General features: G+C 40.0%; 1 pseudogene; it reads right to left on the bottom strand.

Moving 5' to 3' along the window:
- Positions 1-337: 337 nt before the first annotated feature.
- Positions 338-436, bottom strand: LOC132272041 (small nucleolar RNA R71; annotated as a pseudogene).
- Positions 437-6624: the final 6188 nt, after the last annotated feature.

The following is a 6624-nucleotide window of genomic DNA, read 5'->3' as shown; positions in this document are numbered from 1 at the left end:
AATGAGTATAATGCACCTACATGCATCCAATTGCCTCCATTTAGAGCACATCATTATGAATTAAGCCACAAACCATTCAAATGCTTCCTAACTATCATGGACTTCCAAGTGAAGAACCTTACAAGCATTTGGATGAGTTTCTTGAAGTATGTTCCACCGTAAAATATACGGACATGCCGGAAGAGGTCTTAAGACTCAAACTTTTTCCATTCACCTTAAAAGACAAGGCAAAGTATTGGTTTAACAATCTTAGGCCTTTTTCAATCACTTCTTGGGTAGAAATGTAACAAGAGTTCTTGAAGAACTACTATCCGATTTTAAAAACCAATGCTATGAAAACCTCAATTCGAGAATTTTCATATGAGGATGGAGAAACGTTTCATGAGGCATGGGAACGCTTCAATGAATTGCTTAGGAAGTGTCCACATCATGACATACCCAAATGGCAATTAGTTCAATATTTCTTTGAGAGCTTATCGGACAATTATAAGGGTATGGCTGATGGTTCCATCGGTGGCTCATACATTGATAGCCATGAGGATGACGTGTGGCGTCTTTATGAGAGCATAAGTGAAAATTCTTTCCATAGAACATTATCATCCAATAATGGTAAAAATTCACAAGGTAGGAAGGGTGTTGGCTTACATCAAGTCGACCATTCAAATGAAATAGCCGCCGAAATGAAGTCTTTATCTCAAATGTTTGATCAATTTTTGATTAACCAACACTCGGCGAACCAAGTATCTTCCTTCCCTAATCATTCTCATCGTGCATCAAATGAAACATGTATGACTTGTTCTAGTGTTCTTCATTCCACTTCTCATTGTCCTCACGGACAAGTGCAAAATGAACCTAATGAACAAGTCAATGCAGCTTTTGTGAACCAAGGGAACAATCCTTATGGTACTCATTAAAATCCAAGTTGGAGGAATCATCCGAATTTCTCTTGGAAAAACCAAGGAGAGGGCTCAAACCCTTCCTAAGGCGATTTTCAAGGGAAGTACATTCCACCTCCACTTCAAAACCAAGGATCCCAAGGTTATAGACCTTATCAATCACAAGGGAATCAATTTACTAATTCTCATTTTCCCAACCAATCTTATTCCCAAGGAAATACTAGAAGTCCTGCCTTTGAAGAAAAAGTTTTGAATGCTTTGGACACTTTAGAGGCTAACACACAATTGCTCCATTCTCACTCTCAATCTATTGCGAAGCTAGAAACCCAAGTAGGGCAAATAGCAAGCACTCTTAATGCAAGAGAGAAGGGAAAGATGCCTATTAATGCCCCACCTAAGCAACAATGTGTTGTGGAAACCCATTCCTCATCGGAAGGCCACACCATTGAATATGTTAATGCGGTGACTACCTTGCGGAGTGGTAGGATTATGGGCAATCAAATTGAAATGTCCAATGAAGAGAGTGAACCGATGCAATCTCAAGTTGTCACCCGTCCCGTTTCACATCCCATTCCTCCTTCATTGCACATACATGATCTTGTGAATAAGAAAGTCTTGAAAAATGTGTTTGAAAAAGAAGTTTTGAAAAATGATGTTGAAAAAGTTTTGCTGAAAAATGATTTGAAACAAAATGATTTAAAAACTTCTTGTGTTGAAGAAAGTTCAAAAGAAAATTCTGAAAAAGTGTTTGAACCAAAAGTTCCATTTCCGGATGCCTTAAAAGGATCCATTTCAAAAGAAAAGCAAAAGGCAAAAACCAATAAAATTATGGAAATGTTTAGGCAAGTAAAAGTTAATTTTCCACTTCTGGATGCAATCAAGCAAATTCTGGCTTATGCCAAATTCTTGAAAGACTTGTGCACCCAAAAGCGGAAGAACAAGAGCCAAGCACCAAGAAAAGTGGTTTTGACCGAGCAAGTAAGCTCAATTTTGGAACATAACACTTTACCAAAGTTTAAGGACCCTGGTTCACCCACTACATCATGCATTATTGGTGATCATATCATTAATCGGGCGCTTCTTGACTTAGGAGCAAGTGTTAACCTTCTTCCATACTCAATTTATGTCAAATTGGGCCTAGGTGAATTAAAATCCGACGTCGGTAGTTTTGCAACTTGCCGACCGATCTATCAAGAAGCCTAGGGGTATAATTGAGGATGTTTTGATTAAAATTGATAAATTCTTTTTCTCGGTTGATTTCGTTGTCATAGACACGGAACCGGTTCCTAATCCTAATAGCCAAATTCCCGTTATCCTTGGCCATCCTTTCTTGGCAACCGCTAATGCCAACATCAATTGTAGGACGGGGATAATGAAGATCTCATTTGGCCACATGAAGGTGAAGTTGAATATCTTTAATCCCACACCCAATTCATTTGACAAATATGAAGGAGAGGTTAATGTTGTAGATAAATGACATGATCTTCAATGTCAAGGAAGTGAGCTTTTGTGTAAGACCAAATCTTCAAAGGGATCATCTTCAACCTTGCATTCTCAAAGTGTTGTTTCAAATTCTTGCTTTAAAAGGGCATGGAAGCCCAAAGGTTGTGATTGCATAGACAAATGATCAAAAGTTTCTTTTGAGCTTAATCCAACAAGTTCTTCAAAGAACCATTTGTTAGGTGGAGTTCAAAGCATCTATTACCCCAACAAGGAGGGGATGCATTATAAGATCTTTGATCCGGGCTAAAAGAGCCCAATGTCTTACTAGAGACGTTAAAGACTAGCAACGACATTTCGTAGGGTGTCAAAACCCTATTCCTCCCCCATTTCTTTCTTAAATTTCATTTCTTGCGAAGTCTAGATACTTGTTTTTGGTTCATATGCATTGATAAGAACTATGATTAGGATTGCATGAAATTTTGTGTTGTGAGTGAGCATTTTGCATAAGTTCGATCGATCTCAGTTGAGAGTTCGATCGATCGAACTTCCACCTGCATCCAACACTTAAAAAAATTTTCTACCTGCATCTAAATCACCTCTCTGTCCCATCATTCAAACTAATTCTTAGATCAATTAGGAGACCTTCAATCGATCCAACTTCAAGGTTTGATCAATCTCATGCATCCACACTTAGAAAATTTTTGAGCCTGCATAAACCTGCATATTTCAGTTCTATATCTGATCGATCGAAAACATTTCAGGATCGATCTTAAGTTCTTCGATCGATCCAACTTCCAAGTTCGATCGATCTTCAAGTTCCAAATCTTAGCCAAATTTTTGAACCATAAACTTGCATATTTTTGCTCGCCGTCTAATCGATCGAACTCTTGTTCTGATCGATCTCAGTTCTCCATTTCATTATTTGACTTTGTTTTGACTTTTTCAATTTTCAAAAATTCAAAAATATTTTTATTTTATTTTATTTCTCAAAAATTCAAAAATATTTTCTATTTTTCAATTTTAATTTCATTTTTAATTTTTAATTTTTAATTTTATTTTGTTTAACCAAAAACAAATAAATAAATAAATAAATATATATATTTCAAAAATCAAGTTCGATCGATCTGAAGTCTCAGTTCGATCAATCGAACTAATCGGGAAATGTTTTTAAAATAAACTTAGAGGGTCTCAAGATCGATCATTTAGATCGATCCAACCCTCCAAACCTTTGCTTCCCTCATCGCCACTGTGCACTTTCCATATTCCTCATCTCCGGTGAACCTCCGGCGACTTCAAGCTCATCCCGAATCTCACTCCCTCTTCATTTCCTCTTCTTTCGTGACTAGAGGTGAGATTCGAACCCCACTTTGTCATTTCAAGCTTTACTTTGATAATATATGTTGCCTACATGCTAGATCTAGGATGAATGATGATGAAATTTGCCATTATTGAGCTTCGAAGCACTGAGTTCACATGTTTATATATATGTGTATATGCTTCGTATGTATATATATGTGTTTGATCTATCTTTGGGAGTATGGGCCTTGCTTGGGTGATGATTATTGTTGATTTGTTGTGTTGATGGGCCCATGACCATGTCGTGTGGGCCCCGTGCTTCCAAAGTCACAGATCTATGACTGTTTACATTCATCACACAGTTCGATCGATCGAACTTGTGTCTCAGATCGATCTTGAGAGATCGATCGAACTCATACCTTAGATCGATCGAAGTTTTATGATCGATCTCAAACCTTTTTATGATCGATCGAACTTCACAGATCTCATACACACACTTCATTCATCATGCCTTATGTTCATACTATCTCATATATGCCCAATGCCTATGATATTCCACATTGGATGCATTTCATACTTACATTGTTTAGCATGTTTCATATCTTGTCACTTGCATAGATTTATGTCATATATGTTTTATCTATCTTATTTGACATGCATGTTTCTATTTTGTGCTTTCAATTCTTAATTCTGGTACTAACTCCCCTTGCAAGTTTTTAAATTATTTTTCAAGCTATGACTAAGCACAAGACTGTTGCCAAGAGGCAACACGGGCCTCAGAGACATATTAGACCACGAATAGAGGAGTCAGCAGAGCCCTCTCATGCACAGGAGGAGCCAGCAGAGCCCTCTCATGCACAGGAGGAGCCACTACAGCCTACTCCACCTCAGTCACCTGCTCATAAGGCTGAGGATGATCATATTCCATCCACCTCTGCAGCTCCGCCTATATATACACCATCACCATCTCCACCACATACTAGAGCTGAGCATTCACCAGTACCATCTCTACTACGCCAGCTAGCTCAGGAGTGTGATAGGCCCGCACTTAGACATGCGCATATGGTAGTCGATGATGAGTCGGTGTTCGACACAGCCTTTTTCTCCAGATCGGTGCTGACCCGGTCAGCCTACCACGACATCATTCAGAGGGGTCTTACAGTTATTCTTGCCCCAGTCATAGAGCCAGTCTACCCGCGGTTGGTACGGTTGTTCTTCTAGAACCTCCGACCATCCCCGCGTACCATAGCAGAGCTGGTTACTACCATAGATGGCCATCAGATCACTATCGCTGTGGACTCGCTAGCCCGCTCTTGCCATTATCCACACAAATGCCCTCCAGGAGCTATATCCGAGGCTATACAGGCCTTCTTATGCCGACATGGCAGTATTTCTTACAGGTCACCATGCCGATGGCGAGACTTTCGCCACCCGCACATTCCTTCCAGATGACCTATGGTTTTTTGATTCCGTTCTCTTTCGGAATATATATATGGCCGGGTATAAGATCCAACGGAGAGGAGACTATTTGACAACCCTTTACGCCTTCTACACAGGCCACTAGGTATCTATTCCCGCGCTCATCTGGAGAGTGATAAGGAAGCTATTTGATGAGTATATTAGAAAGGAGAAGCCCGGTTGGGCTAAGTCTCTCCCATTCAGCCACCTCATCACCAAGATTCTTATCGACCAGCGCTACCCTATTCAACCTCGGGAGCACCCTGAGAGAGGTTCCTGTCACTTTTTTAAGAAGGACTGGACCAAGAGCTACAACGCCATCATTACTAGACTGCAGGACCACGCAGTAGTGGCTGCAGAGGAGCTAGAGGCTGAGGCAGTAGCTCAGGCAACAGCTGAGGCAGCAGCAGCAGATCCCGCAGCGAACGACGCACCAGTCGATCCAGCTGCCGAGCATATAGATATTGATTTGGAGTGACCTGCAGATGACATAGAGCAGTACTCTCCAGCTGGGTCACCCATTCGCGACCAGGAGCAGACTCAGGAGTTTTCTTCTGACTTTTCTATACCTGAGGCTCCAGATCTGACCCCCGGCTTTGGAGTACGCCTGTAGACTCTTGAGGATGCTGTTGTTGCTATACGAGCTGATCTTACAGCCCACAGAGCTAATTTTGCTACCTTCCGTACGGATGTCACAACTATGTTACGAGATCTATCCAGAGATATCTGCGGAGCCCGACCTGCCCGTCCTACCTCATCGTCCTGAGTTCCCAGTTCCTTTTAGCTTTTGATTCATCTTTGATCTCTGATCTCTATTTTTGTCACTGTACAGTACTATTATTTTTACAGCCGGTCTGTCGGCTTTGATATTTCTGTTGTACCTGCACTTTATCTGTTTTATATAATTGTTTTTATTATGGATGTCATATATTATATTCTCATATCTGTATGTTTGACTCCATCAGGTGCATCACAGTGACTTCAGTGAGAGAGTGCTACCCGATTTTCAGGACCACCCTTATACCTCTCTCATCTCTTTATCTGTTTATCTCATTTATACTTGCATATCCACTATGCACTAATTATCCCATTTTTTTATCTAATGAGTTTATCCAAGTGCCAATTTTTAGGACCACAGTTTATCCCAAGTTTGGGGGGACCATGCCACCCACTTCGGATACTTCAGTCCCGATCATTCTATGCCTTAATTGCACTGGTATACTCTTTCATTTGTTCTCTTGCACATTGAAGACATTGTGTCATTTAAGTTTTGGGGGAATGGTGATTTGCAGTGTTAGTTTTAAATTCAAAATTTTGAGCATGACTTGTGTAATTGAGGGATATTTCTATAATTGGTCCATATCTAGCTATGATTTTGATCTTTTGAGGACTATATTGCTTAAAATTTAAAAATTGCTTGACTTAAGAATCCAATACTCCTTGTATGCTTTATGGAAGCCATTTAAGAGTAAATTTTTCTAAAGATTGATATCTTGCTTGCACTTGTGGTCCACATCATCTTGATTTTGTA

The sequence above is a fragment of the Cornus florida genome, unplaced genomic scaffold, assembly GCF_030987335.1.
Source record: "Cornus florida cultivar Cherokee Brave unplaced genomic scaffold, ASM3098733v1 CherokeeBrave_3.0.0_Hap2_Chr08, whole genome shotgun sequence".
Lineage (NCBI taxonomy): Eukaryota > Viridiplantae > Streptophyta > Magnoliopsida > Cornales > Cornaceae > Cornus > Cornus florida.
Note: the sequence above shows the minus strand (reverse complement) of the source record. Positions and strands in the feature narration are given on the sequence as shown.